The 23,229-nt window shown below is 42.3% G+C and overlaps 1 long non-coding RNA gene across 1 annotated transcript; it reads left to right on the top strand.

Annotated features, from left to right (window-relative positions):
• Nucleotides 1-261: 261 nt before the first annotated feature.
• Nucleotides 262-19,597, top strand: LOC132345114 (uncharacterized). Its single transcript, XR_009494243.1, has 2 exons — nt 262-346; nt 19,404-19,597. It is a non-coding gene; the product is annotated as an uncharacterized lncRNA (long non-coding RNA).
• The last annotated feature ends 3,632 nt before the right edge of the window (nt 19,598-23,229 follow it).

Below are 23,229 nucleotides of genomic sequence, written 5' to 3'. Positions count from 1 at the left end.
AGGAGATCCCAACTTGGAAGGACGAACCTGTATGTGAGCTGAGACTGCCTTTTATTCTCTTTATGTCCCCTGCATGTGTTTCCTATGGAGCCAAGTGTAATGTCTTATACATGGAAAGTATACAGCAGATATTTATGGAATGAGAGGCCCACCAGTGAGAATTTAGCTAATTAGAATTTATCCCAGTGAGTGTATATGTGTCTGACCATTGTTTCAGGGTTCTGGAATTCAAGAGTGTGGGGGCACAAATGCCCTTCTTAAAACTCTTTGTCAGGGAGACACTGGAATGGCGGCCATTTTTTTCCCATCTGTTACTGTGGACCGGAGGATCTGATTAAGCCTCAAGGTAATGGCTTAATCCTTCCCCAAAGAGAACCCAGGAGTGGGTCTGCTGTGAGAGTATCGGTCAACATCATCAAGAGTTTATATGCAGGGTTTCCCCATGGCCCAGCAGGTACAACCCAAAGGAGAAATGAAGTGCAGGAAAAAAAGGGGCCAGTCTAATTCAGTGCTGTGCTGGTGAGGTTGCTGCCTCACAGACAAGCAGTCTGAAAGGGGACCTTGTGAACCCAGGATGGAGGAGTCCTGTATCTGTTCATTGGCCAAATTGCAACGGAAAGGAAGGCTGTTTGTTTTCCTCCCAGAACAGGAATTCTCAGAAAGCCAATTCTCCCTCATTGACAATGCATACTAAGTGATTGAAAGGCCGTTAAACCCATTAATGGGATGCTCTTTAAATAAAATAAGTCCCTAAAAGGGATCTTAGACTTGGCAAAGTCAGTAGAGCTGACAGTGTGCTGGGCCAGCCGAGGGACCATAAATACAACAGAACAAATACTGGGGGTGGGGGAGAGGCATACAGAGGATAGGGAATCAGGAACCATGAATAGCTTGCATAAAGGACAAATGTTGCCAGATGAGCTTAATGGCTTTTATTTTATTTTTGACAGGATTTACAAAACGAATAGATGAGGGGAAGTTTGCATCTTGATTTCAGTTAAACATTTGGCACTGCCTCCCACCAAATTTCATGCACAAAATTAATTCAAATTGTTTTGGATGGGAGTGTGGTCACATGGGTTGAAAATTGGCTGGCGCTCTGTGAACAGCAGGGGGAGGAGGGCGGCCCCCTGTGGCCAGCTTGGTGCTGAGGCCTCATTCTAATTCCTGTCAGGAACTGGGGCTCCTCTTCTCCAACTCTCCCCTTAAAAATAATAATAATTGACAACATCAACTAACACTTATTGTTCACAAATGATGGTCTAGATACTTTATCTTATTGAAAGCCTTTGTTCTTCCAGCCCCTGATGTTTCTCTCTTTACTCTCCATATTCCCTTTTAAGCAGTTCATCAGCTGTGTTGATCCTCTCAGGGGACAGATGTGATTAGAGCCTAGAGGATGTGAAGTAGAGAGAAAGTGTTTGGGAAAAACAAGAAGACGGAGGAGCTTCCCACCTCTACCAACACATCAATTCTCCTGAGAGCTGATGTGTGTGAGTGGGGAGGCCTTTGGGTCCGAGTGCTGCCGGGGGCCCCACATCTAATTTCCTAGGCAGAGCTGCTGCCTGGGTCTCCCACACCCTCTGAGAGGGAGTCTCTGGGGATAGCTACAGTTGCTGCCAGCACCGGCCTGGCTCAGAAGAGGAGAGCAGCCAGGTCCACTACTGAGCGACTTCACTTTGACTTTTCACTTTCTTGCATTGGAGAAGGAAATGGCAACCCATTCCAGTATTCTTGCCTGGAGAATCCCAGGGATGGGGAGCCTGATGGGCTGCTGTCTATGGGGTCGCACAGAGTCGGACACGACTGAAGTGACTTAGCAGCCAGGTCCAAATGGACTATTTGGCCAAGAATGTAGACCTCTCCACAGGGACCTCCAGTGACTGTGAACAGTGAGTCAGCTGCCTGCTGTGTCTTCCCTCCTGGGGAAGTGAGGACTCACAATCAGAAAAGGAGTTGAATTATAGAAGAAGTTGTATATCTGGAGGCAATAGCTCTGTAAGTCCTCATAGAACTGCTATTAAATAAGGAAACTGAGGCATAGAGAGGTAGAGGAGCCAGATAGAAACCCAGGCAGGAGCCGCCCCCCACCCCCGACACTGAGAGTTTGCTGTCACTAAAGGATGGTGAGAACCTCCTGGTTTTAGTCCAGGTTGCTGTTTCATGAAGAGGATGAACCACATGGAGACTGTGGTGAGTGTGAATAAATTTGGGGAAATAAATAGCTGTGCTGTATTGCTGTAGCAATATCCACGATATTGTATAATGGGCTACCGAAAATTCATTCACTCGCTCACTCATTCTTTTGTTTATTCAATGAATGTGTGTATTGGGAACCTATTGTGTATCACACATTGGGTAAACAAGCCTGAGTCTCTGAGTCAGGCCCAGTCTCTGCTTTCCCAGGGCCGGTTCCTGTTGAAGGCACACACACACACAAACACACACATGTACACACACACATGCTGTTCTCATTTTTCAAATGTCCTGAACATTCTCCCTGATTTAATCCATCTTCTATAGCATTGAATAACTTTTTTTGAAATTTACTGGATTCAAAGCTTAATATTTGATTTTTTAAAAAACCAATGAACTTGATCAACATGTATTTGGTCAGTTGTGTTTTGACAAAGATATTAAAGCAGTTCAATTGGGAAAGGTAGCTTTTTCAATAAACGATGCTGAAACAAATGGAAATTTATATGGAAAAAACCAATCTTGACCTTTATCTCATATTATACATAAGTGTTAATTGAAATGGCTCGGAGACCTCCTTGTAAAAGCTGAAATTATAAAATATAGAAGAAAAGAAAAGAGAATATTTGTATAATTTTCCTTTAGGTAATGTTGTCTTAAGACATTAAAAGCAATAATCATAAAAAGAGTTAAATTTGACTTGATTAAATAAGACATTTTGATTCTTTGAAAAATACCATAAGGGATTAAATAAATAAGCCAGATATATATTCACAAAACATACATCTCACCAAAAAAAAAACCAAAACCCTTTGGATCAATATGTAAAGATTTCTTACAGTTTGATAATAATAAAAACAACCCAGTTTTTAAAATGGGCAAAAATAGGTACAGGAATTTACATAATTTACACTAAAATTTGTAAATTTATTTGTAAATTTACATAAAATTTACACAAATATGTATAGAAATTTACACAATTTCACAAAAGAAAATATATAAATGGCACAAAAGAACAAGAAAAGCTGTTCAACATCTTTGGTCATGTAGAAAACTGAAATCAAAACCACAATGGGATATTATTGTATACTGATGAGAATAGCTAAAATTGAAAAAAGACTGACAATACCAAGTGTTAGTAAGTACATGGAGCAACTAGAACTCTCATACACTGTTGTGGGAATGTAAAATGGTATGACTGCTTTGAAAAACAGTTTGGTAATTTCTTATAAAGTTAATTATACCATTACTATAAGTAATATACTCAAAATTCCATTCCTAGGTAATTTACCAAGAGAAATAAAATCATGTATCCCTACAAAAATTCGTTCATGAGTGTCCATAGTAGCTTTATCCATAATAGTGAAAAACTAGAAAAATCCAAATGGCCATCAACTGTTGGGAGGATAAGCAAATTATAGTGTATCCATACAATGGAATACTATTCAGCAATAACAGGAAAAGAACTAAGCATGAAACAGCATGGATGAATCTCAGATGCATTATACTGAGAGAAAGGAGCCAGGAACCAAAGACTACATAGTGTGTGATTTCTTTTCTACCAAGTCATGGAAAAAGCAAAACTAATCTATAGTGACAGAGAGCAGAGTGGCAGTTTCTTAGGGCCAGGGTGGGGGATATCTGCTGGTTTCCATCCAGGTTCCTGCTTGATTCTTGGGTGACAGTCCCTTTTTTGAAATCACCTCACTCAGGCTGATGAACTCTGTGAGTTTTGCCCAGAGAATGTCCAGGCAGTCATACTGTGGTGAACCCTGTTTCTCTCTTCCCATTTGTGACCCTGAACCCAGTTCCCTTAAGTGCTCCAAGACCTTCTCACATCTACCTGAGCTTTCCTATCTGCACGATCTCACTTCCCCCACTGCTCCCTGAGAGTCTCCCACCATCTTGCTGATACAGGTCTCATTGTTTTCTTTAGCACATCTAAAATTAACTTTTTTCGGGGGGAGTTTCTTACATTTTGATTAATCCTAGGGCTTTTTCCATTCCATATATCATGAGAAGCACTTGGTTTAGATATGCCACAAATTCAAGGAGTAAGTTGTTTTGCTCAATATGCCTCCATATTATTGTTCATATTCTCTCCTATTCCTTCAAAGAAATGACTCTGTGATGCTCCCTCAGATAAATCAGAGCCCAGACTTTGATTTAATGGACTTCAGTATTAATTGAGCACACATTATGTGCCAAGCGTTGTGCATGGTTTGGTGGGAAAGACAGATGTGAGGGGAGGACTCCATGAGTTTAGTGCCCCAGAAACAGGGAGCAGAGGAGAGAGGTATATGCTGGAGGAGATATGATCCAGAAATTAATACCAATGTTCAGTCTCAAAGGAGATGATGGTGATCACAGGTGCAAGTCATGGGATGACAGAAAGTGGATGGATGGTGGTGGAAGAGGAGGGAACATTCCAGGCAGGGTGGAGGGAATATGTGATTGGTTTCATTTATGAAGCCCTTTCTCTCTCTCAGCATTTCCACTATATTGCATTGGGTGTTTCACTTAATGGATCTGGTCTCCTCTGCTCTATTTTAAGTGTCTTAGAAACAAAGATGCTGCCAATTCCTTGGGATTCCGTGAAATTCCTAGAAGGAACGGGCACTATTAAGAAGAACAGATGCTGGGTAGGTGTTGCAGGAGTGAGTGAAAGGTCTGCAGGGCGGGCTCGTTTAAATGTAATGGAAGGTTTTGTCCTCTGGTGTAAAGATAACTCCACTTGTGCCCTGAAACGAAGTGTGAACAGATGATCAATAGCTTCTTGCTTTGGCCTGGGTGTGGTAACATCCAGGCCATTAATATGCTGTTGGGTCCTTTCCATGGGCATTTGTTTCTCAAAGCTGCGCTGCAGCATTTCTGAGGTCCTTGGCTTCCTCTCCAATCATTTGCACACCCTCAGGGAGGAAGGGCGCGCTCTCTCTCTGTTTATGAACAAGGTAATGTGTGTCAAATTGTCTTGGCTTAACCAGGCAATCGTGCACCTTTAAAGGGTACTGGGAAATGTTTCTCTGTGGTCAGATTGGCCCATTATGCACATCTGTTCTCTTGACCAAACTCCAGCAGTCTGCCCCCGCTTAGCCGCAAACTCCACAACCTGCTCCTGGCCAGCAGCCCAGGCCCTGCAGGAGTGTCAGGACACAGCCAGCCAGCTGGATTTCTGGCTGTCCAGAGGCTCTGGAGGGTGGCAGTCAGAGGAATCAAAGTTCATGGGTCCCCATAGCTTCAGGGCATCCCCAGGAAACCTACAGAGATCTTAGGAGGGACCCAGAGGAAAAGGAGGGGAGAAGGGATGATGATGTGCCTAGAGAGAAAGAATGAGTGTTGCCTTTTTATACAGTTCATGGGGTTCTCATGGTAAATACACTGGAGTGATTTGCCATTTCCTCCCCCAGCAGTCATGTATGGATGTGAGAGCTGGACCATAAAGAAGGCAGAGCACTGAAGAATTGATGCTTTTGAACTGTGGTGCTGGAGAAGACTCTTGAGAGTCCCTTGGACAGCAAGGAGATAAAACCAGTCAGTCTTAAAGGAAATCAACCCTGACTACTCACTGGAAAGACTGATGTTGAAGCTGAAGCTCCAATTTGCTGACCACCTAATGCAAACAGCCAACTCATTGGAAAAGACCCTGATGCTGGGAAAGACTGAGGGCAGAAGAAGAGGGTGACAGAGGATGAGATAGTTGGATGGCATCACCGATTCAATGGACATGAACTTGGGCAAACTCAAGGAGATGGTGAGGAACAGAGAAGCCTGGAGTGCTGCAGTCCATGGGGTTGCCAAGGGTAGGACATGACTTGGGGACTGAACAACAAGGTGTATACACTGCTTTGGGGGAGTCTAGATTGGAGAAGACTCTTGAGAGTCCCTTGGATTGCAAGGAGATCCAACCAGTCCATCCTGAAGGAGATTAGTCCTGAGTGTTCATTGGAAGGACTGATGTTGAAGCTGAAACTCCAATACTTTGGCCACCTGATGTGAAGAACTGACTCAATGGAAAATACCCTGATGCTGGGTCTGATTGAAGGCAGGAGGAGAAGGGGACCACAGAGGATGAGATGGTTGGATGGCATCACCGACTCAATGGACATGAGTTTGAGTGAACTCCGGGAGTTGGTGATGGACAGGGAGGCCTGTTGTGCTGCAGTCCATAGGGTTGCAAAGAATTGGACACGACTGAGCAACTGAACTGAACTGAACTGAGTGGAAACTGAAACCAATATCTGTATGGTTTTTCCTTTAAGAAGATGATCTACAAGGAAGTTAATTTGATTAAAAGTCAGACACATTTTTTTACTTTCCCTAAAACTCTGGCTTTCCCCCATATTATGCATGGGTTCTGCCCTTAAGTGAATCCCCGTGAATAACATGCAGCCATGATGGGTGGCAGTGCAGAATTAAGCCTAGTTGCCTTTATGGAGGATTTCATTCCAAAGACATCCAACACCCACCGACTTCTCCCCATCCCTACAACATCTGCCTCTTTCCCAGCCACCCTCACTGCTCCCCTGGATTATCACACCTCCTCTCCTCGTCTCTGCCCTGTCCCACCATGAACTGTTTCTCAACACAGTTGCCAAAATTTACCTCTTAGAACAGGTCAGTTTGGGAATATAGCAAATATTTTATAATAACTATAAATGGAGTATAAATTTTAAAATTGTGAATAATTATATTATACATAGGGCTTCTCTGGTGGCTCAGTGGTAAAGAATCTGCCTGCCAATGCAGGAGACATGGGTTCAATCCCTGGATCAGGAAGATCCCCTGGAGAATGAAATGGCAAACCACTCTAGTCCACTTGCCTGGGAAATCCCATGGACAGAGGAGCCTGGCAGGCTACAGACCATGGGGTCGCAAAAGAGTTGGACATGACTGAGCAACAACAAATATTGTACATTTGTGATTTATACAGTGCTACACATCATCTTGGAGAAGGCAGTGGCACCCCACTCCAGCACTCTTGTCTGGAAAATCCCATGGACGGAGAAGCCTGGTGGGCTGTAGTCCATGGGGCTGCTAAGAGTCAGACACGACTGAGCGACTTCACTTTCACTTTTCACTTTCATGCACTGGAGAAGGAAATAGCAACCCACTCCAGTGTTCTCGCCTGGAGAATCCCAGGGACGGGGGAGCCTGGTGGGCTGCCGTCTATGGGGTCGAACAGAGTCGGACACGACTGAAGCGACTTAGCAGCAGCACACATCTATACTTGAGTCAGTCATCCAATAGAGCAGCGTGTGTCATGTCTCTGCCCAAAACTCTCCAATGTCTTCTCATGTGATGCAGAATAACAGTCTAGATCCTCATATTGGCCACCAGGGCCCTCGACCCTCTCCCCTTATTACCTCACTGACCTTCATTCTTCCTCTGCCCATAGCTCACTTTGCTCCAGCCGTACTGACTTTCCTCTGGTCCTTTTGTTGGAATGCTCATCCCCTGCTCATCTCTGGGTGTCTCTGGGTGCGCATCCTCTGGGCCTTTGCTCCACTGGCCCAGTGGTCACTCCCTCACCATCTTCCTGTCTTTGCTCAGATGCTGCCTCTTCAGCCAGGCCCTCTCGTCACCCCCATTTGAGATTGCTCTTATGCCTTCCCAGGACTTCTTCCACTTCCTGGGTTTAGTTTTTCCACGGTACTTATCACCCTTTGGCATATTATAGATGCTAATGTTTCATTTTCTATCTCCAATTTGGGTGTAGAGGGTTAAGTGAAACAAGGACTCTTCATTCCAGATTGGGAACATGGGGTGGTGGGGTGGTGGTTCTGGAGAATGTTCTGGTCTTTACCCCACTTGGGAGGAAGCTGTGCTTTCCTGCTGTTCCTGCCACTGTGGTGTGAATGTCCATGTGGACTCATTGCCACATGGGACAGGCACCCTCATGGGCTGGTAAGTGAGTAAGCAAGTGGCCCAAGGACCAACTACTGCAGGCCCCTTAAGACACTAATTGTAGCAGATTAACTGGCTTTTTTCTCATTAGAAACATGGGGAAGGTGCTTAATGCCCCCACGGGCCTCTTATCTGGTTTATAAAATCTCCCCATCTGTCTCCAGTAACTGATCCCTCCAGCTTCTTAAAAGCTCAGTCAGAGCTTTGCCTTAACTAGGAGAGAGCTGGGATGTGGGTAGGTTAAATTCGGGGCATCTCTGCTGTCTTTAGCAGAGTGGTTTCTGGAATTCAGTGGCTTTGACTTTTTTTTTTAAACTTAAACAAACTGACTCTGAAGTTAACTTCTGTTCTAATTGATTACTCTCTTAAGCTTGGCAATTACATGTATTTAGAAATTAGGTGGGATTTGATTCTCCAAGAATTGAACAAATTTGCCATTTATGGTGAACAGCAAAACCTCAGAAATGGTTGTGAGGGAAGCAAAGCGAATGTGTTTTGCCTTTTTTAGATGTAGATCCTTGGCTTATTATTCTTGTACCAATTGTAGCTAAATCGGGGCAATTGGCTTGTTTATTTTAGGTAATTTATAGCCATTTTACCTTGTTTTCCTGTTGCCTTAGAGAGGGATGAGAAAGCCATCATTTACAGAATTCTTGCTATGTTCTAGGCTTTTTTGTGTGTATTTGTTCATTTTGTTTTTATGACTTTTCTGGAGGAAAGCATTTTAGTCACTATTTTACAGATGGGAAACCAGGGTAAAAAGAGTTCTTGTTCAAGCTTACAGTTAATGGAGGAGCTTGGATTTGTACTCAGGGTGGCTGGCCATGAAGCCTTGCACACTCCTTCCTAGTCCTCCCAATTTGTACCAAACTGAACAAAGAAAGAGACTGGAGCAATGGCGATCAAACACAGCATTTGGACTGCATAAGTGTGTCAGCATTCCATTGTGTTAGGGCCACACCCCCCTACTGCCACCCCCAGAAAGGAAAGAGTCACCTGTAATGAATTTGATTATCATTCCAAATTCACCACGTTGTCCCATGAAAGGATTATACATCCATATCCTTTACCACATGACACTGGCAATGCTTCCTGGTGAGTAGACAGAATATACACTCTGGTCACTGAGTTTAGGCGTGGAGATCCAACCAGTCCATCCTAAAGAAGATCAGTCCTGGGTGTTCATTGGAAGGACTGATGTTGAAGCTGAAACTCCAATACTTTGGCCATCTCATGCAAAGGGTTGACTCATTGGAAAAGACCCTGATGCTGGGAGGGACTGGGGGCAGGAGGAGAAGGGGACGACAGAGGATGAGATGGCTGGATGGAATCACTGACTCGATGGACATGAGTTTGTGTGAACTCTGGGAGTTGGTGATGGACAGGGAGGCCTGGCGTGCCTCCCTGGGTTGCAAAGAGTCAGACACGACCGAGCGCCTGGACTGAACTGATGCTTGGTCTATGGAATGTTAGTGGATTCAGTACAGATAGAGTCTTTAAATGTGCTTGGGTGTTTTTGCTTGTCTTCTTATGCTCCTGCCATCTACTGTGAGACTTGAATGAAATGTTCATGTATGAAAATACACAAATGCTCCTTTGAAGTCCAGTACAAAGAGGTGAATATATCAACCTAGAAGCACTATGATCCAAAATTATCTCAGTCATCCTTTTTTGGTAGAAGTTTTATTCAAATATAATTCAGTACCATATAATCTATCCATTTAAAGCATATAATTCAAAGGTTCTTCATATATTCACAGATTTGTGCGTTAGCACAATCAATTTTAGAACATTTTCATCAGCCCCTAAAAGAAGTCTTTAGCAGATACCTCAATGCCCAATTCCCAACCCAATTTTCCATCCCTAGGCAGCAACCACTAATCTATTTCCTGTCACTGTGGATTTGTCTGTTCTGGACTTTTCATAAAAATGGAATCAAACATTATGTGATCTTTTGTGACTGGCTTCTTTCACTTTTCATAATGTTTTCAAAGTTCATCCATGTTGTAGCATTGCTTCATTACTTTTTATTGACAAACAATATTTTGTTGTGTCAGTTCAGTTCAGTTCAGTTCAGTCGCTCAGTTGAATCAGACTCTTTGCGACCCCATGAATCGCAGCACCCCAGGCCTCTCTGTCCATCACCATCTCCCGGAGTTCACTTAGACTCACGTCCATCGAGTCAGTGATGCCATCCAGCCATCTCATGCTCCGTCGTCCCCTTCTCCTCCTGCCCCCAATCCCTCCCAGCATCAGAGTCTTTTCCAATGAGTCAACTCTTTGCATGAGGTGGCCAAAGTACTGGAGTTTCAGCTTTAGCATCATTCCTTCCAAGGAACACCCAGGGCTGATCTCCTTTAGAATGGACTGGTTGGATCTCTTTGCAGTCCAAGGGACTCTCAAGAGTCTTCTCCAATGCCACAGTTCAAAAGCATCAATTCTTTGGTGCTCAGCTTTCTTCACAGTCTAACTCTCACATCCATGACCACTGGAAAAACCATAGCCTTGACTAGACGGACCTTTGTTGGCAAAGTAATGTCTCTGCTTTTCAATATGCTATCTAGGTTGGTCATAACTTTTCTTGCAAGGAGTAAGCGTCTTTTAATTTCATGGCTGCAATCACCATCTGCAGTGATTTTGGAGCCCCCAAAAACAAAGTCTGACACTGTTTCCATTGTTTCCCCATCTATTTCCCATGAAGTGATGGGACCAGATGCCATGATCTTAGTTTTCTGAATGTTGAGCTTTAAGCCAACTTTTTCACTCTCCTTGTGGATACACCATATTTTAGTTATCTATTCATCAGTTGAGTTTTGAAGAAATTTATGCTTTTGAACCTTGGTGTTGGAGAAGACTCTTGAGAATCCCTTGGACTGCAAGGAGATCAAACCAGTCAATCTTAAAGGAAATCAGTCCTGACTATTCATTGGAAGGACTGATGTTGAAGCTTAAGCTCCAATACTTTGGCCACCTGATGTGAAGAACTGACTCATTGGAAAAGACCCTGATGCTGGGAAAGATTGAAGGCAGGAGGAGAAGGGAACAACAGAGGATGAGATGGTTGGATGGCATCACGGACATGAGTGGACATGAGTTTGAGCAAGCTCCAGGAGTTGGTGATGGACAGGGAAACTGGGCTGCAGTCCATGGGGTTGCAAAGATTCAGACGTGACTGAGCAACTTAGCTGATGAACTCAGTGGTACTTTTGAGTACCCACAGAAATACAAAGAAGGAATAAGCGTGGTGCAATATATTAATGACTTTATGGGAGAAAAGGTTTTAGTGGGATGTACTGGCTATGTACACACAAAAGTTCTACCCACACAACAGTTCCATTTCTCATATAAAGAAGTTGGTGTATGATGTGATATAACAGTCTCTAAGACTTGCTAGCATGTAATAGCGTCCCCGTGTGCAATCAACTTGCAGTCGTAAATGCAATGACGTTTCTATAGAACTGAGGCCAGACTCTAGACAACTTAATTCACTAAGGCAAGTACCAACCTCAGTATGAGTTACCAAGTGGGCCACAGTCTGTGGCATTTATTTATTTATTTTAAATTCTATATAACTCACGGACACTGAAAGTTTTTTTCCTTGAAACCCAGGTAATTAAGTCATTGTTTTCATGTAGTCCAATGTGTATGGTGGTGGTATCAAAATTCTGAGTGTTACTTCCACCTTCAGCCTGAATTCTTGGACATCTTTATTTACTGAACCACATGTTTACTGATGCCTAAGTTGAAACATATTTGTCTATATCACTCATATTATGCCAAAGAGCTTTGTCATGTTGATTACAATGAGCATAGTGCAGTGACTAAGGAGTCCTGGAGTCCCATCTGACTACAAATGTGACATGTCAGACTACAGCAAATTTTTCTGAAGTAGTGACTGTGACCCTAAAGATGGAGTGTCACTATCTCAGGAGTTTGCACTTTGAAAGCAGAGCAGTATTTTGTTCCATTGTTTTGATTTATTTCATTTTTAATATTTAATTTAGATCAAAAGTCAATTATTAGTAAAGAAGGGGAAGAGGATTTAATCTTATCAAAAGTGTTCACGAACTTGCAATTAGTAGATAAATAAGTCTTGGAGATCTAATCCACAGCATAGTGATTATAGACAACAATACTGTGTTATAAACTTCAAAGTTGCCAAGAGACTAGATCTTAATTGTTCTTATCACACAAAAAAGAAATAATAATTATGTGATATAATGGTGGTGTTGGCTAATACTACACTGGAAGTCACACTGCAATACAGAAATGAATCAACTCAGTGTTGTTGTACACCTTAAACTTAATGTTATATGACAATTATATCTCAATTAAACAAAGAAAGTCTTGAATGACAAAAAAAAAAAAAAGTGCTCAGGGGAACATGGATTCAGAAAGTTTTAAAAGTACTACATAATAACAAACATGTTGTGTGAGTAGTAAACCGGGGTGCCTCCAGGACCGGACAGGAAAAACCGTTCAGATGTATTGGGAGGGACACCCTCCCAGTGGAGATGGGCCACATTCTCTTATTATAAGTTAATAATTAGACATGAATAGTCTAAAAGTGGGTAAAATATACTTGGTATGAAATACAGTCCTAAATAACCCTTCAATGAAAGAGAAAATTGAAAAGTAAATGATGACATATCTAATCAATAAGGGAAAGTAGAACACTGCCTATGGATCTATGGACAGACTGAAAGCTGTGCTCAGAGGGAAAAGTACAGCCAGTGCTTTTATCAGGGGTTAAGAAAGCTTTTCTGTAAAGGGCTGGGGCTAGGTGGGCTTGGTGGGCCATATGGTCTCTGTTACAGAGTTGTTTTTTTTTTTTTTTTTTCTGATAATGCTTTAATAATGTAAAGATAATTCTTAGCTGCCAAGTTGTACAATAACAAACTGTGGGTCCAATTTGGCTCACGTGCAATAGGTTGCTGACCCCTGCTTTTATTATTAAGGAGGATTCCTCCCCCCTAAAACTTCAGTACTAATCTTAAGAGGTAAAAATGACAACAGCGACAAATGAAACTATGAAGAGAAATTAATAAAGGCAAAAGTTGAAATAAATGGCATAGGAAACAAAAGGGAAATAATAGAAAGAATTGACAAATCCAAAAGCTGGATGTCAAGACCAATAAAATAGAAAAAACTCTTGGAAGTTTGACTAAGAAAAAATGGGAGCAGCAAAAATGTACAAGATTAGCAATGAAAAAGGGAGGTATAACTACATCTGCAGGAATCTCTTTTTTAAATCAAAGAGAATACTGCATGCAACAAACGGCAATAAATTTGGAAATCTAAAATAAACAATTTCCTAGCACACACTATCCAGGTTTCCCACTGGTGGCTCAGTGGTGAAGAATTCACCTGCCAGTACAGGAGATGTGGATTTGATCTCTGGGTCAGGAAGATTCCCTGGAGAAGGAAATGGCAACCCACTCCAATACTCTTGCCTGAGAAATCTCATAGACAGAGGAGCCTGGTAGGCTATAGTCAATGGAGTCGCAAAAGAGTTGGACACGATTTAGTGACTCAAAAACAACAAAGCACAGGCTATCAAAATTCATCCAAGAAGAAATGAAAACTTGAGTAGACCAAATGCCATAAAAGAAAGATGATTAAAGGTTTATCATTGAAAAATACACCAGAGTCAGATGGGTTCATAGATTTGCATACTCTTTGATAAACAATTCTACTAGTTTAAAAGAAAATCATCCTGGCAATAGAAAAAGATGGAAAATTCTGTAAATTCCTCTCCTTCAAAAGTAGGGAGCTAAAAGTTCTAGAACAGGAGGAGCACCTAAATTTTATATGGAATGCAAACTCAAATCAATCGGTATTGTCTGCTTGGAGACTCTCTGCAAGAGATTGTGAGACACAGTTGAGATCCAGTGGAGAAAACTTGGGATTTGATTTGCCATTTGACTAAGTCTGGAATATAAAGTCAAATGGATCTTATGAGATATTTTCCACTGATATAACTAGGACTACTCTATGATGTCTAATGGGTTTCTGATCAATTTATTTGAGAAAACTTACATATTCAGTAAAATTTATATTCTTCTAATGACTATTCAGCAGACATATGAAAATCATCATCCAGATTAAACTTGCAGACCCCAAATCCAACTGCACGAATCCTCACTGCTCTGGATGTAGCAAATATGTCAGAAGAAACCTATAAGCTCATGGGATACTTCCCAGTTGGAGGACCATCATGGGAAGACCATCTTCCAGTCTTTGGTGATTTGTAGTTGAAAGGAAATCTTCCCATTCCGTTGACTGAAAGCAACCTCAGGGCTCTCTTTTCCTAATTCACCAAGTGCAAAAGTAAATAAAGATACCTCTTCCACTCACAAGGTGCAGCTTCTTCTAGGGGTTGCGGTGGCCAACCGGGCCTGGGCTTCCACAGTCTATCGTAGCGCCCCCTGCAGGTAGACGAGGAAAAAAGGGCCAGACTTAGTAACTGAGAGGAAGACAGGAACTGCCAGGGCAGTGAGTACATCTTCATCACTGTAAAACAGGAAATTGTAGTTTTACTCTCTTTGTTTTTATGATGAATTAAGATAAAATGGAAAAGAAGAGAGAGAGAAATGATTGCTTAGGAAACAGCCTCAAACCTAGCACGTGTTTATTTAAGCATCTCTGTGCAAACATAACCCTGGGTGTCAGTTAAATCAGCAGGCATGTCAGTTGGCACTTCTGGTTACAGACCATTTTACGGTCATACATCATTCATAGCTGTAAAAGCTATTTGCCCTCTGTCACCCAGCCAATCAGGATCCAGCCAAGAGAAAGCAGAACAGGAGCCTAGCAGTTTTCTCCGGGCTTCTCTGAATTTCCACAACCTGGTTTAGCAGAATGTCACAGAAAATTAACTCTCCTTGGTTATTAAGAACCCCTTCTCTTCTCCCTCCCCACTAAAGAGCAATATATGATTTCAGGCTACTATTTACCCCATCACAAGCACACCTTGTGACGTACAGGGCAAGTGTACACTGGGCATTGCACACAAATCCAGTGAAATCCCTGCTGTTCTGAACCACTCAAATGAAGGGACAGGGATGGGGCGCTGCTTGCCCGTGCCTCAGCGATTCACTCCTAATACTCATTTTGAGTAGATTTGGAATTGCTGTCAGTGTCTAAACCACCCAGCGACTAACCTTGATCTGCCCTTGCTTCACTCTCAGGAGTTCACAGGTTCTCACTCTTAGCCACCTCACTGCTATTTTGTTATCGACGCTGAGGAGCCTGCTGAGGCCTGATGATGACCTCAAGTCTTGCAAACCATGCAATTTTGGGTTCTTTCCAAATGCTTTTGCATGGTATCAGATGGTATTTCGCCTGAAATACCTCCCCAAATCTAGGGTCTTCCCTTTATATTTATTATTGCTTAATAGTGCTCAGCAGTAAAGAATCCACCTGCCAATGCAGGAGACACGGGTTCAATCCTTGGGTCAAGAAGATCCCCTGGAGAAGGAAATGGCAACCCACTCCAGTATTCTTGCCTGAGAATTACATGGACAGAGGAGCCTGGAGGGCTACAGTCCATAGGGTCACAAAAGAGTCAGACATGACTTAATGACTAAACAAAGACAACTCTTAGCACACACCTTCATTTATGAATAAGGCTCACTGCTGTTGTCATAACCCTAGTGGGCGCTAGAACAGCCCCATCTGGTCACCCCACTCCATCCCTGCTTGGGCATTTCAAGTGTCTTTGGCCTCTCCAGTCATAACAGGCTAGGATCAATTTTCCAGTGGCAGCTTGGAAATAATAGTGTGAAATGTATATTAATACAGAAATACATTGTGAAACTGTCCTTAAACAAACAAATGAGCCACTTTAAAATATTACTGCTATAAATGACCATGACACTAGCACAGCACATATAATAAAAAATAACTGCTGAAGAGAAGCTGCTGAATTACTATAGTAATAAACCAGATGTGATTATTATCATTTAACACGGTCATTGAATACCATGAATCCCTGAAGCCATTAAAATATTTATGATTAAACATTTGCTATTCCTTATAACAGAACATATAGTTGGGTACTAAAAAACTGTTAAAGTATTATTTCAGCTAATATATGCCAGTTCTATAATAGAGGTCAACTGACATTGCCTGAATCCTTTAAAAGAGGGATGAACAGCTGCCTCTCCATAGCGGGACATATTTCAGGATGTTTATGCTAGTGTTATATACTCTCCTGGTACTGGGGAGGGTGTATCAACTACACACTACTAAGGTAAAAATATGTTCCTATTCTGTGTGTTCATGAACAGATGTGGGCCTTGGGGCTGTTCTGGTCATTCTTCTAGAAAAAAAGTGCATGTAGCAGATGCTTTCAAAGGCCTGCTCATATTGCCTTTTCCCTTGGTACTTGTCTTGAGCATCCTTCAGCAAGCCTGTCTCTACCATAAGGGCTTTATCCCACCAGCAGGAGCCTGAAGTCCCGGGGCATTAAAGCTCCTAGAAGCAGCCCTCAGTAGTTGTGGATGGAAGTTGGAGAGAAAATCAGTTTAGTTCAGTTCAGTCACTCAGTCATGTCCAACTTTTTGCGACCCCATGGACTGCAGCACACCAGGCCTCCCTGTCCATCACCAGCTCCTGGAGTTTACTCAAACTCATGTCCATTGAGTCCGTAATGCCATCCAACCATCTCATCCTCTGTCGTCCCCTTCTCCTCCTGCCCTCAATCTTTCCCAGCATCAGGGTCTTTTCCAATGAGTCAGTTCTTCACATCAGGTGGCCAAAGTGTTGGAGTTTCAGCTTCAACATCAGTCCTTCCAATGAATATTCAGGACTGATCTCCTTTAGGATGGACTGGTTGGATCTCCTTGCAGTCCAAGGAATTTTCAAGAGTCTTCTCCAACACCAGAGATAGATTTCAAAAGAGAGGTATGTCCATAAAATTTGGCCAAGATATTTATTTACTCTTGAACTGTGGTGTTGGAGAGTAAATATCTTGGCCAAATTTTACAGACATACCTCTCTTTTGAAATCTATCCCTTGGCCATGGTCTTGATACCCTTATCTCTTCCCTGATAATTGTTTTCTCTTCAAACTTGAAGTTCAGTTAAATATTAGGTGGGATTTGTTGTACTGAACAAAAGTATTACTACAGACAAATTTAATTAGAGACACCTCTGCACTGTAAGCTCAGTCTTCCAGGATCTTTGCTTCTCATCTCTATTCCTGTTTCTCGGCAGTTTAAATTCCATCAGCAGATGAGGGTTGTTGCCAGGAAGGGAGCTCATCCATCCACAGAGCATCCTCCTGAAAGCTCAGGAGTGTCGGGCTCTGTGCAGGAAAGAAGAGATGAATGAGAATTCTTCAGCACTACGGCTTGGAACTTACCTAGATATTTTAATGATTCATGCTACCAGAATTGACTGCTTTTTAAAAATGAATACCAACAGTAATCACCTTTCCCTATATCTTTAGAGGCAAACATTTGACAAGAAATAAGATCCCTGAGTTGTTGAACCCTGCTATGGGACAATGTGTTGAAAAATAAAGAAGCAGGAATTTTAGAGAGAGACCTAGATTTGAGTCCCAGATCTGTTGCTGACCTGGTATATATGTATAAAGCAAGCGTTATATAACTCTTTCAAGCCTCCTAACTTGTCAGAGGCTCAATTTTCTTATATGTGAGGTGACCATTTCAATTGTATAAATTGATATAATATATATATACACACACACCATATTAGTGATATGCATTTAATAAATATGACTTTATTAGATGATGAATGAAAGGTGAGTTTACCCACACTATCATGGTGACAGTTTAATTCTTGGCATATCACCTATTGGGAACCCATTTGGCTCCCAGCAAATCTCTCTCTAGTTTCCCATCGTATGAATTTGGCAGTGTCCTACATCTCTGTCACGTGGGTTCACTAGTTTCCCTTATACTACTAAGTTATAGTTGTAGGTCCATCCTGTTCTTGCTGTGGTTTCGTATTTGTAGGTTTAATAATCTGGACTGTGGTCTGATGTATGTGCAGGAAAACTCACAAAGCCTCACAGTGGAATAAAAAACATTTTCAAAGACTCCTCCTGGCTCAGTCAACGCTAATGAGCTATTAGGTCATTAGATACTCTTTGCCATCAATTAATCATTAGATCAGAAACCATTCATTGATGACAGTGGGGGAATTCATCTTAAAGGGATAGTACCACCAGCATGCAAAGGAGCCTTTGCTGGTATCTCTGAAAATCTGAAAAGTAGATCCATGTGGTCTTTTCAACTTGTCAGTTACTCCAAAATCTGACATGAGGGCTCATCCAGTATAGCAGTTTAAATTTTCAGGTTACCTTGCCTTCGGAAGAATTTCCAATGAAAGGAGAATCAAGGGGTTGTTATAGTTTATATGTAGACATATAGCTCAGGTTGGAGAAGGAAATGGCAACTCACTCCAGTGTTCTTGCCTAGAGAGTTCCATGGATTGGAGAAGCCTGGCAGGCTACAGACCGTGGGGTCCAAGACAGAGTCGGACACGACACTGTGACTAAACACCACCATAGCCCAGGTGGGGTAAAACAGGCTAAAGTGTCCTTGTTCACATGATGTATAAGTATCACTGCCTTGCCCGTGGTTTCTGTGGCTTTCTAGGGGCTTGTGTTCTTGCGGGGGGGGGGGGTCTCTTCCTTCAATACGTTGTTAACTGCTGACCTCTGGATCTTGCTTGGATCCCAAGGCTGCTCCATCTTCTCTGCCCTCTGGTCACCAGTACACCCTCAATTTCCTTGAGAGCTTCCATAACTACTCATATAATACAATATAAAGAGACATATGGGGAAAAAAGAGAGAGAGAGAGACCTGTGGTGACTGTGTATTTGTGTGCTTACATGTAGCACGTGTTACTTAGCAATCCATCTTGGCAGACTACTAACTGCTAACTAAAAATTGAATACTGGACATCATTTTTGGTAATATTGCCTCTATCATAACCACATAAAGGTAATCTCTTTGCACCTTTCCTCCTAAACATCAACTGCCTTGTCCCTACCCCTCAAAATACCAATCCCCTCTCTCTGCTTCTTAGGCTGCTCCCAGCACACAAAATTACTAAGCAGAGCATTTCACTAATGTTACTCCTATGTTACTAAGCAGAACAATTGTCTTGGACCCCATCTAAAGGCACCAAAATGACCATCAAGTATTTGCAAAAATGAAGACAGTTCTCTCTCCTAAGATAAATTTATCTGCAGATATTTGTGACATTGATGTAAGTAATCAAAGATCATGCTCATTAATGCTTGATTATTATTTTTTTTATTATTTTCAGGAATTGTGTTGGAGAGCTTCATTACCTACCACTGCACCCACCAAGACACTGTACTTCATGGAATGAACCATGGTCTCCGAAGGGCAATTTTGTTGGATGGTAGGTGAAGTCAAAGTTTGTGGGAATTTCATTTCTGAAGTTATCATGAGCAAATACAATACAATTCCCAGTGGATAAATACTCATTTAAAAATGCTTCCTGGCTCTCTTTAAATGAAAGTAAATGTTATTACCTTTCATAAACTGATAAGAATGCTTTGGGGGAGAATTTTTCTGCTGAAAATGTCTAAGGCTCAATGAGGAGAATGAGTCCTCTTTATCAGTGGGTAGAACCAAGCTGTAAGATCCTTTCTGCCCTACAGAAGCTGATGTTTGATAAAGACTCAATTGCTAGTGGCTTTTACCTGAGTTCAGTTCAGTTCAGTCGCTCAGTCGTGTCCGACTCTTTGCGACCCCATGAATCACAGCACGCCAGGCCTCCCTGTCCATCATCATCTCCCGGAGTTTACCCAGACTCCCGTCCATTGAGTCAGTGATGCCATCCAGCCATCTCATCCTCTGTTGTCCCCTTCTCCTCCCGCCCCCAATCCCTCCCAGCATCAGGGTCTTTTCCAATGAGTCAACTCTTTGCATGAGGTGGCCAAAGTACTGGAGTTTCAGCTTTAGCATCATTCCTTCCAAAGAAATCCCAGGGCTGATCTCCTTCAGAATGGACTGGTTGGATCTCCTTGCAGTCCAAGGGACTCTCAAGAGTCTTCTCCAACACCACAGTTCAAAACCATCAATTCTTTGGCGCTCAGCCTTCTTCACAGTCCAACTCTCACATCCATACATGACCACTGGAAAAACAATAGCCTTGACTAGACAGACCTTTGTTGGCAAAGTAATGTCTCTGCTTTTGAATATGCTATCTAGTTTGGTCATAACCTTCCTTCCAAGGAGTAAGCGTCTTTTAATTTCATGGCTGCAGTCACCATCTGCAGTGATTTTGGAGCCCAGAAAAATAAAGTCTGCCACTGTTTTCACTGTTTCCCCATCTATTTCCCATGAAGTGAGGGGACCAGACGCCATGATCTTCGTTTTCTGAATGTTGAGCTTTAAGCCAACTTTTTCACTCTCCACTTTCACTTTCATCAAGAGGCTTTTTAGTTCCTCTTCACTTTCTGCCATAAGGGTGGTGTCATCTGCATATCTGAGGTTATTGATATTTCTCCTGGCAATCTTGATTCCAGCTTGTGTTTCTTCCAGTCTAGCGTTTCTCATGATGTACTCTGCATATAAGTTTACTTGAGAGAGCCTATTAATTTTATTTCACTATCTCCAAATTTACTTTAATGTTCTACAGATGACATTACTATTTAGTTCTTTATATTAAAAAAGAAGAACTATCTGGCTCTCAAATGTTAATTTCTTCGGTAATCCTGGGGTGGTACTTAGCAATAATGGCAATAATCACTTTCCAATTTTTTTAAATTAATTAATTAATTTATTTTACTTTACAATACTGTATTGGTTTTACCATACATTGACTTGAATCTGCCATGAGTGTACATGTGTTCCCCATCCTGAACCCCTCGCCCACCTCCCTCCCTATCCCATCCCTCTGCGTCGTCCCAGTGCACCAGCCCCGAGCACCCTGTATCATACATCAAACCTGGACTGGCAATTCGTTTTGCATATATTTTACATGTTTCAATGCCATTCTCCCAAATCATCCCACCCTCGCCCTCTCCCACAGAGTCCAAAAGACCATTCAATACATCTGTGTCTCTTTTGCTGTCTCGCATACAGGGTTATTGTTACCGTCTTTATAAATCCCATATATATGTGTTAGTATACTGTATTGGTGTTTTTCTTTCTAGCTTACTTCACTCGTATAATAGGCTCCAGTTTCATCCACCTCATTAGAACTGATTCAAATGCATTCTTTTTAAGGCTGAGTAATACTCCATTGTGCATATGTACCACAGCTTTCTTATCCATTCGTCTGCTGATGGACATCTAGGTTGCTTCCATGTCCTGGCTATTATAAACACTGCTGCGATGAACATTGGGGTACACATGTCTCTTTCAATTCTGGTTTCCTCAGTGTGTATGCCCAGCAGTGGGATTGCTGGGTCATATGGCAGTTCTAGTTCCAGTTTTTTAAGGAATCTCCACACTGTTCTCCATAGTGGTTGTACTAGTTTGCATTTCCACCAACAGTGTAAGAGGGTTCCCTTTTCTCCACACCCTCTCCTGCATTTATTGCTTGTAGACTTTTGGATAGCAGCCATTCTGACTGGCGTGAAATGGTACCTCATTGTGGTTTTGATTTGCATTTCTCTGATATTGAGTGATGTTGAGCATCTTTTCATGTGTTTGTTAGCCATCTGTATATCTTCTTTGGAGAAAAGTCTGTTTAGTTCTTTGGCCCACTTTTTGGTTGGGTCTTTTATTTTTCTGGAATTGAGCTGCAGGAGTTGCTTGTATATTTTTGAGATTAATTCTTTGTCCGTTGCTTTGTTTGCTATTATTTTCCCCCATTCTGAAGGCTGTCTTTTCACCTTGCTTATAGTTTCCTTTCTTGTGCAGAAGCTTTTAATTTTAATTAGGTCCCATTTGTTTATTTTTGCTTTTATTTCCAATATTCTGGGAGTGGGTCATAGAGGATCCTGCTGTGGTTTGTGTCGGAGAGTGTTTTGCCTATGTTTTCCTCTAGGAGTTAAATAGTTTCTGGTCTTATGTTTAGATCTTTAATCCATTTCCAATTTTTTTTTTTTTTTCCAACACAGATTTCGCTTCGTGTTGGGAGCAATGCAGGGAACCATTGTACCTTAACTCATTTATTCTCGTAGCGCCCCCACGAGGCAGGTATTATGCATGCATGCTAAGTCACTTCAGTCGTGACCAACCCTTTGTGACCTTGTGGACTGTAGACCACCAGGCTTCTCTGTCCATGGGATTCTCCAGGCAAGAATACTGGAGTGGGTTGCCATTTCTTCCTCCAGGAGATCTTCCCAACCCAGGGATCGAACTTGAGTCTCCTGCAGCTCCTGTGTTGCAGGCTGATTCTTTACCTCTGAGATAGATCACTTTTTCCCAGAAGGCGTTCCTGGAATCCCTTGTTATTCTGCCTGACACATTTCATGGTAAATGTTTACCCATCTGTTGGCCTCACTAGATCAGTGCAGTCAGGAACCATGCCTGTTTGTTACCTGTTATCCACTGTACCTAACTTAGCACCTGGCATAGGGTAGGTCCCTAACAAGTTTTTGTTGACTGACTGGCTAGATCAGTGAATCAGTGTGGAGAGGAATAACTCACTCAAGCCCACTGGGTAAGAAGTGGAACCGAGACACAAACCCATGGCTCTAAACTCTCAAGTCCAAGCTCTTAAATGTCATATAGAAGTTTCCTCCATCCCATGCCTAGTGCCCAAACAAAAACAGTATGTCACTTTGAGCAATAACATGGTAATTAAAGCTCCATGCCAGAGCATTATTTATCACTGGGGAAAGGTTAAGTTCCTTCAGGGCTCTGTCCAAAGAGCTGTGTACTTGGCATGGTGTGAAGTGTTGAAGGAAAAAAGAGATAGAGCCTGTCCTCAAGAAGATAGCAGTGTCATGCACTGGGGTGTTGCCACCCTGAGGGCTGTAAAGAGCACCCCCCTACCCCTGATGTCCCCAGAAGCACCCCAGGCCAGGCCTCCTCCTGACTGTGGTCAAAGCTCTGAAGAAATCCATTTACTACTCCAAAGTCTGGCCTTGAGAAAATCTTAATGTTCCATATACAAAAGGGTGGAGTGGGGTGAGATGATGCAGAATTGAGGGTGGTGGGGGGTGTGC

The sequence above is a fragment of the Bos taurus genome, chromosome 4, assembly GCF_002263795.3.
Source record: "Bos taurus isolate L1 Dominette 01449 registration number 42190680 breed Hereford chromosome 4, ARS-UCD2.0, whole genome shotgun sequence".
Classification (NCBI taxonomy): Eukaryota; Metazoa; Chordata; class Mammalia; order Artiodactyla; family Bovidae; genus Bos; species Bos taurus.
Note: the sequence above shows the minus strand (reverse complement) of the source record. Positions and strands in the feature narration are given on the sequence as shown.